Here is an 11,570-nt window from a genome sequence, read left to right as displayed (position 1 = left end):
TTGAGAAGAAAGATTCAGGGAAAATTAGAGTATGCATTGATTTTAGAGATCTTAATAAAGCTACTCCCAAGGATGAATATCCTATGCCTATAGCCGATATGTTGATCAATGAGGCTTCCGGACATCGTGTTATTAGTTTCCTTGATGGTAACGCCGGTTACAATCAGATATTTATGGCCGAAGAAGATATATCTAAAACGGCCTTTAGATGTTCGGGATTTGTCGGCTTGTTTGAGTGGATGGTTATGTCTTTTGGTTTGAAAAATGCGGGTGCTACTTATCAAAGAGCTATGAATTTAATCTTCCATGATTTGATTGGTGTCATCTTGGAAGTGTATATTGATGATATTGTCATTAAATCGGCCGATTTAGATCATCATTTAGCCGATTTAAGAATTGCTCTTGAAAGGATGCGCCGGTATTGTTTAAAGATGAATCCACTCAAATGTGCTTTTGGTGTATTGGCTGGAAAGTTTCTTGGCTTCATTATTCATGAGAAGGGAATAGAGATTGATCCTAAGAGAGTTGAAGCCATGAAGAAGGTTGAAGCCCCTACATGCAAGAAGGATTTACAGAAGTTCTTGGGCAAGGTAAATTTCTTGAGAAGATTTATATCTAACTTATCCGGGAAGATTGATTATTTTACTCAGATGAAACCGAATTTACTTGGGGGGCAAAACAACAAGAAGCATTTGAGAAGATCAAGATTTATTTGTCTTCACCACCCGTACTCAAAGCACCTAGGAGAGGAGTACCTTTCAAACTTTATGTGGCTGCTGAAGACAAGGTTATTGGTGCTGTTTTGACTCAAGAGACTGAAGGGAAGGAATATATTATTACATATTTAAGTCGACGACTTATTGATGCAGAGACGAGGTATACATTTATTGAGAAGTTATGTTTGTCTCTTTATTATTCTTGTACCAAATTGAGACATTATCTATTATCTAGTACTTGCATAGTAGTATGTCAAACCGATGTAATCAAACATATGTTACAAAAACCGATTTTGAGTGGTAGAATCGGTAACTGGGCTTATGCTTTGGTTGAGTATGATTTGGCTTGTGAACCTTTAAAGTCTATGAGAGGTCAAATTGTAGCAGATTTTATTGTTGAGCATCGGATTAATGACAAACATGATTTAGAAGTCGGCTATATTACTTGCACACCATGAAAGTTGTACTTTGATGGATCGGTTTGTGATGATGGTCAAGGGATTGGTGCTGTTCTTATTTCTCCGAATGGTGTTGTTTTTGAATTTTCAAACCGATTGGAAGAAGAGTGCACAAATAACCAAGTTGAATATGAGGCTCTTCTATTTGGCTTGGAATTCTTGCAATCCATGGGCGTAAAGCATGTTGAAGCCTTTGGAGATTCTCTTCTGGTGGTGCAGCAAGTATCTAAGGTATGCTAGTGTTATAATGGTTCTCTAAATGCATATCCTGATAAATGCCTCGATATTATTTCTTCTTTCGATGAATTTATTATCAACATATTCCGAGGGAAGAGAATGGAAAGGTAAATACTCTGGCTCAACAAGCATCTGGCTATAATGTTACGAAAAAATATTTCAACATTCGCAAGCCGATGCAAACGAAAGCCGAGTGTCTGGTTCTGGACGCACCGGTCCGACCGGTCAGTGAAGCCGGTCTGACCGCCCAGACCGGTCCGACCGGTCTAGAGACCGGTCTGACTGGTGATGCAGCTGCTGGTTCTGATTCGGCCAAAAAAGATGATTCAATTGTCTCGGCCGAAGACCAGGATTGGAGGGTTCCTCTTATGTCGTATTTGAGAGATCCTGGTCGTGGGGCAGAGAGAAATATTCGGCGTTTGGCTTTCAAGTATGTTTTAATTGACGATGAACTTTATCGTCGAACTGCCGAAGATTTGCTCCTCAAATGTTTAGACTCGGACCAGGCTCGGGTTGCTATGGGTGAGGTTCATGAAGGTATTTGTGGTACTCATCAATCGGCTCCCAAGATGAAGTGGTTACTCAGAAGAGCCGGTTTCTTTTGGCCCACCATGCTATCCGATTGTTTTAGATACTATAAAGGGTGTGAAGAATGTCAGCGATTTGGTGATTTGCAATTGATGCCTGCTGCGTTGATGCATCCTATTATTAAACCATGGCCGTTCCGAGGTTGGGGGTTGGATTTTATTGGACAAATTAATCCTCCATCTTCAAAGGGGCATCGCTTCGTATTAGTTGCTACAGATTATTTTACTAAGTGGACCGAAGCAGTTCCTTTGAAGAATATGACACATAGGGAGGTAATTGAGTTTATTACTGAGCATATTATTCATAGATTCGGCAATCCACAAACTTTGACAATGGATCAAGGTCCTTCATTTATATCAAAAGAGGTGCGTGCCTTTGCCGAATCTTATAAGATTAAGTTGCTCAATTCATCTCCATACTATGCTCAGGCCAATGGGCAGGCCGAGTCTAGTAATAAGATTTTGAACAAACTTATCAAGAAGAAGATAGAAGAAAATCCTAAGAGGTGGCATGAAGTGTTATCCGAAGCATTGTGGGCTCATCGTATATCTAGACATGGTTCTGCTAAGGTTACTCCTTTTGAGCTTGTGTATGGTCAAGAGGCCGTTTTACCCGTTGAGGTAAATCTGGGCGCATATAGGTTGGCAAAGCAAAATGACCTCTCCGCTGTTGATTACCATGATTTGATGATGGATAATATTGACTGAGGTGACCGACAAGCGTTTTAAGGCTTTGAAGGAGATTGAGAAAGACAAGCTTCGGGTGGCCAGAGCTTACAACAAAAATGTAAAACTTAAATCTTTTCAGGTTGGGGATCTGGTTTGGAAGACAATATTGCCTCTTGGGATGAAAAGCAACAAGTTTGGCAAATGGTTGCCAAGTTGGGAGGGTCCATACAATATTATCAAAGTTATCTCCGGAAATTCGTATATGGTGGAGACGGTGCAAGGTGAACGTCTACCCAGGGCTATCAATGGGAGATACTTGAAGAAATTCTATCCTAGCATATGGCAAAGTGTGTGAAGACGAAGATGGCCGGTATTGGATATCGCCCTTAGTTTTATTTTTAGACTTGTATGCTCTGTGTAAAACATGTACATCAGGATAGTTCTTGCTTTTTGGCTTGTGAAACTCACCAAAAAGCAGGGGGGCATATGTTGACAGCCAAATTTGGCACCTGCTGAGGTCGACCGGTCTGACCGGTCAGGCCGACCGGTCAGACCGGTCTGGTCTGTACAGTCCGAGTAGAATTAGGGTTTTTGTAAAGAGTCCTCATGTAATCCTACTCGTGAAGGGGTACGTCTTCCCTGGCCTATAAATATAAAGGCTAAGGCCGATTGAGGTTATTCCCAATCGAATCAATACAAAAAATCTCATTACTTTTATCTCTGAAACCCTAGCCTTTTCCAACCCTAGATTGCTTTCTTCCTTCGTCCCGGCGGCGTTTGAAGACGTTCTGAGTGGCCTGCCAACCTCAGAGCAACCCTACGATCACGAGCTCTGACGGGGTCCCTCCCGAGCTCGCTGTTCTAGGTCTTCGCGAGTTCCCTGCCTGCACCGGTCAGACCGGTCGGTGAAACCAGTCAGACCGGTCCGCCCAGGGTTTTCGCTGTGTTGGTCGTTTTGACGGTCATCGCGCGTTCTAGCGCATTCGAGTGTGTTGGCGCGATTCTGTGTCAACAATATTTAATTGAATTTGTGCTAGAATTTCTTATTGCCTGTAGTACATGACCCCATGAGATGCCTTTTAATTACATGTACTGAGAAAGAATCTTGTCGATAGCTTCTTTTCCTTTTTCTCTTGACTACTTGCAGTTTTCTGGCACAGACCGGTCTGGTAGACCGGTCAGACCGGTCACACCAGGCAGAACTGCAGTAGTCCTCGTTTTGTCCATGTCTTGTATCCTTGAGTGATCTACTAGATAGATTTGCTTATCTGTACTATAACAAGACATTGCTCTACACAAGAGCCATTAAACGCATCTCGCGGCAAATGGGGAGTAACTCAAAAGAAATGCCTTAGTCACTTATTTAGAATGTCACATGCTTAACATAAGTGGCATACTTGCACTCACCAAAAGTTAAGTGACTAATGAAATTTTGCAATTTAAAACAAGTTACTGAGATGGCATTGGATGAAGATATGCAAGATTATTCTTTGAACTTGGTCAATGGCTTAATATGAAATAGACCTTAATGAGCCAAATCCTCCAATGCATCTCCATGTACCTGCAACCTTTTTAAGCTTTCTTTGGTGCCCAAGTGTTGTTGGGCCCTACAACATTAGCCACAATAGACTTGGGGACCCAAATAGCTCTTATGCTAATATTGGTTGATTTGATCACCTTAGTAGCATAAGTACTCATCTTGTCCTTCCCAAGCTTAGCAAAATCATATTGAACAAATTTTGTGTTAAGCAAATTACTGTTTGGACAATCCTTGCTCATATGCCCTTTTGCTCGACAAGTTTAGCAAATTCGGTGCTTAAACTTGATGAAGGTGTTCTTGACTTTATTATTATGCTTCTGAGCATCACAAGTCTTCTTGAGTGGAAGAGTGGGCTTTGTGGGCTTCTTGACGGGTCCTGCAGCAGCTCTGGCCTGGACCGGTCTGACCGGTCGGGTGTGACTGGTCTGACCGGTTTGGTCAGAATTGAACTGCTGAGGATAGCAGTGAATCATATGCCCCATTTTCCTGCATCCAAAGCAAACTCTATTTTCTGGAAGTCTTCTTTGACTTCTTGAGAGTCACTCTTTCTCATCGGGCTTGATTTGATAATTTCTTGCATAATGCCCTTTCTCTAGGCACCTATAGCACTTGATGTGTCCTAGAGTCTTCTTTCTTGAAATCTTGTGCTTGATGCTCTTTTGATTTTGTTGAAGAGTTGAGCTAGTGATGTTTGAACCCTTCTCAAGCTTCTTCACCACGGAGTCGCGGTTATCTTGAGAAGGTCTCACTTGCTCCTTGCCCTTCAACTTGATCACTTCTCTTTGCGCCTCTTTACTTCATGCATAAGTTCTTCATTTTCTTGTGCAATGAAGTCATCACAAGATTCTACAAACACTTGCTCAATGCTAGATTGGCTTGCTTGAGAACAACACGGTTTAGTACAAGTCAAATCAATTTGAACTTGTGAGCATGTGCAAGTGTGAGTTAGAGGTTCATAGAATTTTACCGTTGTATCCATAACCTCATGAGCCACTTCAAGTGAGACATGTGAGTCCACAAGCATCTTATAGGATTTTTCAAGCTCCGTATGAGTTCCTTGCAAAGCCGCTCACTAGTGAGCTTCTCCAACTTTGCTTTGAGCACTTGATTCTCCTTCTCTAAAGAATCAATACAAGATAAGGAGTTAGTAGATAAATTTTCTGATTTTCTTACCAAGGAGGCATATATGATCTTGAGCTTATCAAGCTCTTTCTTGAATTTCATGGCTTGCTCAACTCCTTGGTTCTCTCCTTTCTTGATTTCGGTGGTCAAGCACTTGTGATCAACATCACTTGAAGATGCTGACTCATATGAAGCTTGTGCTTGCTTTGATCGCCTTCGAGAGCACTTCTTGCTCTCCTTGCGCTGTCCTCTGGTCAGACTGGTCTGACCAGTTCCAACAGGGAACCAGCAGACTTTGCTCCTTTTCTTCCTTGATCATCGGAAGGAGCCACAAGTGGATGAGTATGATTCTTTGAAGTAGTATACTCCTCTAGTGACTCTTCATCTTCTTCTTGATCTTCATCGTCACTATCTTCTTTGCATATTGCCTCGAGAAGTTACCAAAGACTATATGCATCAAGACGTATCTTTGCAAATTTCTTGTCCTCTTGTATAGAATCTGCAAAATCTTTGTCAATGCTCTCAAACAAGAGGTCAATGACACGCCGATTACACAACAAGCATTCTTTTTCATTATTTGACAATTTTGACAAAATTTTAAGTCCTTTAGGTAGAATGCTAGTATTTATGGCTTGCTCAAAAGAAGGACATATGTTCCTTAACATATTACGAATATGAGCTGACCAAGAAATGTAGTTTGAGCCATTCATACCAAGGGGCTCAAACAGTACCTCGCAAAATGTAGACATGATGATTCTCCAAGCGATGAGGCTTCAATCCGGAGACCAAAACTCTGATACCAATTGAAAGGATCTTGATCACACGATGTCGTAGCCTAGAGGAGGGTGAATAGGCATTTCTTCAAAATTCGGCACTTAACCCTGCTGTCAGCTGCCTGGACTGGTCAGACCGGTCCACCAGACCGGTCAGACCGGTCTGAACAGGCAGACACTGACCAGCAGGGAACTGTCCCCCTTCTCGAATTTGAACCTATATGAAACATGGGATATGAATTTCGCAGAGTATTTCTATCAATATAAACAGGTCCCTACACATAAGTAGAGCACACCCAAGTAGATCGAGCGGAAGCACAATTCAAACTCAAAACTATAATTGCAAGGAATGTAAATCAAACCGAAATGAAGATGATGTAAGGAGACATGATGATTTGTTTGACCGAAGTTCGGATTCACCCCGTGCACCTACGTGTGAATCCTATTCTCCGTTGAGGAAGCTCGGAGTGACCCCAAGGTCAAGCTATCTCCTCTTCTCCACTATATGACCATGCGCCCTCTTGGCACACAATCGAAGTCGCAACAAACTTGCCGCTGCTCACCACAAGCTTGGGAGCTAGCCGGCGACGCCTAGCCGTCTAGGAGCCGATGCTCCCAAAGTAACAAATGCTTCAATCAAGTTGGCCGATGCAACCTCAAGTGCTCAAAGCTCGAGATGTTTCTCTCTTGCTCAAATGGCTCTCTAGGAATGGATTCACTCAACCCAACTTAAAGATTCAAATTGAATCAAGCAACTCTCACAAAGAGAGGTTGGGGAGGACTCTCCAAGTGCTCACAAGGCTCTCACAAGTGTTCTGAAAGCTCTAGCATCAGCACCCCCGAATGGGTGATGTCATGGAGTATAAATATCACTCTCACAAAAACTAGCTGTTGCATCTGTCTGTGTCAGACCGGTCAGACCGGTCACTTTGAAATTATAGCCATTGGGAGGTTTTTCTGCCCAGACCAGTCAGACCGGTTCCATGGACCGGTCAGACTGGTCCCTCATTGTTTTCTGCAGTTAGCTCTCTCTCTCACTTTGCCTATTCTCTCTAGGGACTATTTGAGCACTTTTGGTATTGTCTAAACCTACTGATATGGTATCCCTCTTGATAGTACGGCATACCTATACTCAAGTGCATAAATGAAATATACAATTACCACAATCACAACTTGAGCTTCACACTTTGATCATGCCGTCCTTTCTCCGATCAATACCGTGAGGGCATCAACATCTTCATTCTTTTGAGCATACCCGCTTTGAGCTAGTGACTTTGAATCTTCAATTTGCATAGGAGTGAAAACCATCTTGATTCACAAGTCATCTTTTCACTTGAATAATGACACTCTTCAACATAGAGCTCTCCATGACTCTAGGATCTCCGGCCTTTGACCCGCATCGGTTTCTTTGCTCCCCCCAAGCCGTCACTTGCGTAGCCTCTTGAAAACACGCCTCTCGGTCCTCTACCTTTATCCTAGCCGTTCATCTTGAACTCATGTTGATTTGTGTCATGCTTGAAATCTTCTTTATCAATTTGAATTCTCAATTCAATCGCATATGCAAGCTTTCCATTTTGAGACGTCATCTATGCATAATTCATGTCTCATTCACTTTTGCCTTGTTTTCTTCTTTTGTTAACAACTATTTATCACAAGTGACAAGTTCTTCCTAATTTGAGACTATGCAACAACATATCATATCTCATTCTCAAGACCTTTACTTGTCACTTTGAATCCCATCATAAGTCTAACAAGCCTTCAAAAATATTAGAGCTTTATATCAACCATGAATACCTTGCTCTATTTTCCTTTTCTTGTTTTGCTTGTCACATACACATTATACCAATGGGATAAACACACTTGCTTGCAACACATGAGCCATCTCATTTAATACCAATTTCATAACTAAATTCCTGCTCATAAACTCATGCAAACAAGTTAGTCCTTTAATCGTGTTGTCAATCAATACTCCAAAACCCACTAGGGGCCTAGATGCTCTTTCAGTGTGGCAACGGTTTAGCATAAACCCCACTAGTTAGTCTGATAGCCATCAGGAGAGCTGAGAGCAACGAGTGATCAAGGAGAAAAAATAAGATCGCGGTGACTTATGCCCCGGTTAAACCTCGGTGATAGGTCAATGACCCCTTGGTGGATTCCATGTTGGCTAGTCAGGTCTAGCTAAGGTGGGTAATAGTTTTGTTGGGATCTGCACTGACACTAAGGTGATCGTGCTGTGGTACCCCACTTGTGGGTAAAGTTACACACCTCTGCAGAGTTAAAACCTATTTGAATAGCCGTGCCCATGGTACTGGGCGAGTTACGGTTTGGTCACATAACTAGCACTTTTTCTGGGAATGGATGGATTGGCGTGAGTTGTTTTGGAAAAGTGTCCGGTAGTTGTGCCGTGTGCTACGGCGGATGAGGAGTCCGATAGCAACTTATAAACTTGGATCTTGGGTGAACTAACCCTACGTGCTACTCGGTGCAAAAATAATTGTTCAGAAAAATCTTTTTGCTTTCAAATAAATCCATGCATAAAAATTAGCTTTCCGCAAACTAAACCTTAGCCTTATCCTTGATTTATCCTGTGCATATATTCTATTCCATGCCACTACAATTTCTTGAAATTGGATTTCATGTTGAAATCCATGCCATTGAGTGGCATGATTTTCAACATGAAACCCAAATTCATGGAGTTGTGGTGGCATGAATCGAATTTTCCCTTCTATTTATACCCCCTCCGCGGGTGTGGTTGGACTTGCTGAGTACGATTGTACTCACCCTTGCTTAATTTTTACAGAGGAAGACACAGACTTTATTCCCGATGACGTTGAGTAGGGGTTCTGTTTCGCACCCAACCTTGTATGTGGATAGGGTCACCCGCAGGAAGCTTCGTATGGCGCAAGACTCTGATGACCTCTTCGTGGTTCACGTTCTTGTTTGGGTTATAGTTCTTGTCCTCGCGATAGTGGCGCTTCATTGCCCATTACCGCGCAGAGTTGTACGGTGATGTAACATCTGATGTAATAAATGTGTTATCAGTCTCCTGGGACTGATATTTGTATCACATTTGAGTCACCTCTTATGAGGGGACGCTTCACCAGCCCTCCCTCCTTTGGGGTTTCCTCCCTCCGAAGGGCGTTGGATGGCGGTATGCGGCGTTCGGATGAGCCCCCACTGGTATTTCCATCAGCTCGAAGGGAGGTCATCGTTTCCTGTGACGTCTTGGTCAGGCTGCTCCTCCCCACCCTTAGCCCCCATTCTATTGGCAAGCCCTCCCAGTTCGTTGGAGGGTGGCCACAGAACGGCGTAGCCGCGACGGGTGTGGTGGCGGCACTTTGGCTATGGGGAGCCTGGCAAGTAAGTATCTCGGCAGTGGCTCCCTCGGAAGACCACCACTCCCCCCTTCATGTCTGCAACTATTTTACAAGACTGTTGGTGTTCCTTTGGATTCTGCTGTTGCTCCACAAGTCCCAGCTACTGGCGCCTCTACTTCGTCGGTGCTCTCTTTGTTGACGGGATATCAAAATCAAATATTGGTCATCACCTCTGCCGGCCTTCCCTCCTTTGGGGCTTCCTCCCGTCGAAGAGCGTTGGATGGCGGTATGTGGCGTCTGGATGTGCCTCATTTGGTATTACAGTCAGCTTGAAGGGAGGTCGTCGTTTCCGGTGACAGTTTGATCAAGATGCCCTGCTTACCGTTAGCCCCCATTCGGTCGGTAAATGTCACACCCTGAAATTTTTGAATTTCAGGATGTGATTAAAATTAAAAATAAAACAACAATTTTCTCATAATTTTAAAATTTTCTCAACATTTATTTTCTTCACAGGGAATTTAGTATTAAAAAATAATAATAATTGATTCTCTTCTAAATAAATTAAATAAAATTGTTCTTTTGTGTTGCATTCATGCCGCAATGCATTATTTTATTTCTTATTGTTCAACTCGAGTTTAAATTCTCTTGAATTTAAATTTGAATTGAATTGTTTGAATCTTTTGTTGAAAAAAAAAGAAGTAACCTCTCTCTCTTTTCCCTATATCCTTTTGGCCCAGCCCATCTTCCTCTCTCCTTCTTTTTCCTTTCTCCCGTGGCCCAAAACTCCTCTGCCGGCCCACCTTCCTCTCCCGCGAAGCCCAGCCTGATGCCCCCTCCCTTTCCTCTCTCTGCCCCGACAGGTGGGCCCCGCCTGTCGGGGTCGTCTCCCTCGCGTGAGCGACGCGGACTCAAGGAGTCCGGCCGCCGCACGCCACGCGCCGTCCGAGCCTTGCATGATGTCTTTGAAGTAGCGAGAATACGTCGGAACTTGTAGAGCATCCAAGAGCGGCATATTGATGCTCAACCTGCGTACCATGTCAACAAATTTGTTGAATTGCTCATCTTCATGTTTACCTTTGTGGTATCGTGGCCTTGGCGGTAGAATCTTGGTGTCTATATCATCTAGCTCAAACTCCGGCTCTTCGGTGACTATCTCTGGCATAGGAGTAGGTGCCTTCTCCTTGATGATGGTTTCCACTTCAACTCTTGGCTTAGGCTTCCTTGCTCCCGCTGCATGTTTGGGTTCTTCGGTCTCCTTTCCCGAGCGAGTTTGAATTGCCTTTGCCGTCTCCGGACTTTGAGGTTGCCCGGGCAATTTTCCTTCGTTGCTAGATAGGCGTCCGGCGAGCTGGGCTACTTGTGTTTCTGGCATCTTCATCATGTTGAGTACTTGAAGGTTAGAGCTCCCGACCTCCGTCACCTTGCCATCAATGTTCTCCAAGATCTTGTCCATAGCCTTGAACTTGGTGACGGTGTCCTTGTTGATCTTGTCTTGCTCCTCCATGAACTCCTTCAATTGTATACGAAGAGGCACCGAGTTTTGAATGGAAGAGCTTGCATTAAATTGGGGTCTACCTTGCCCGTAGCGGAAGTTGGTTGGCGGAATCCATTCTCCCTTCTTCATGTAGTCGAGCATCTTGGCTTCCTCCGGGCAATTCTTTTGGACATGGTCGTACTCTCCACATTCTTCACATGTAGACCTTGCTTCGGCCGCCTTTAAATCGATAGCTTGGGCTTCTCTCTTTACCACTTCCATCTTCTCCAACCTTCTCATGAGCGAGTCGATCTTCCCTTCTAGCACTTCTTCGCGTTCCACTTGTAATACACTCTTCGCGGCGCCCACGGCTTGGAGTGGTTGTAGGCATCCCGATGATGCCCATGCGTCATTGTCCGCCACCTTCTTGAATAACTTGAAAACTTGAGTAGGCGTGAGCTCAATGATAGAACCTCCGGCTGATGTGTCAATGATCCCCCTAGATGAGTAGTGAGGTCTTGATAGAACTTCTGGACCATATCTTCCCTTGAGAACTTGTGATGAGGTACGGCGCGGATGTAGTCGTTGAAGCGCTCATAGGCTTCCGCAATAGTCTCCGTCGGGGCTTGCGCGAATGTTGCAATCTTGTTGCGCAGAATCTGGGTCTTGCCCGGCGA

The sequence above is a fragment of the Panicum virgatum genome, chromosome 9N, assembly GCF_016808335.1.
Source record: "Panicum virgatum strain AP13 chromosome 9N, P.virgatum_v5, whole genome shotgun sequence".
Taxonomy (NCBI): Eukaryota; Viridiplantae; Streptophyta; class Magnoliopsida; order Poales; family Poaceae; genus Panicum; species Panicum virgatum.
The sequence above is the reverse complement of the archived record's forward strand: the minus strand, read 5'-3'. Positions refer to the sequence as shown.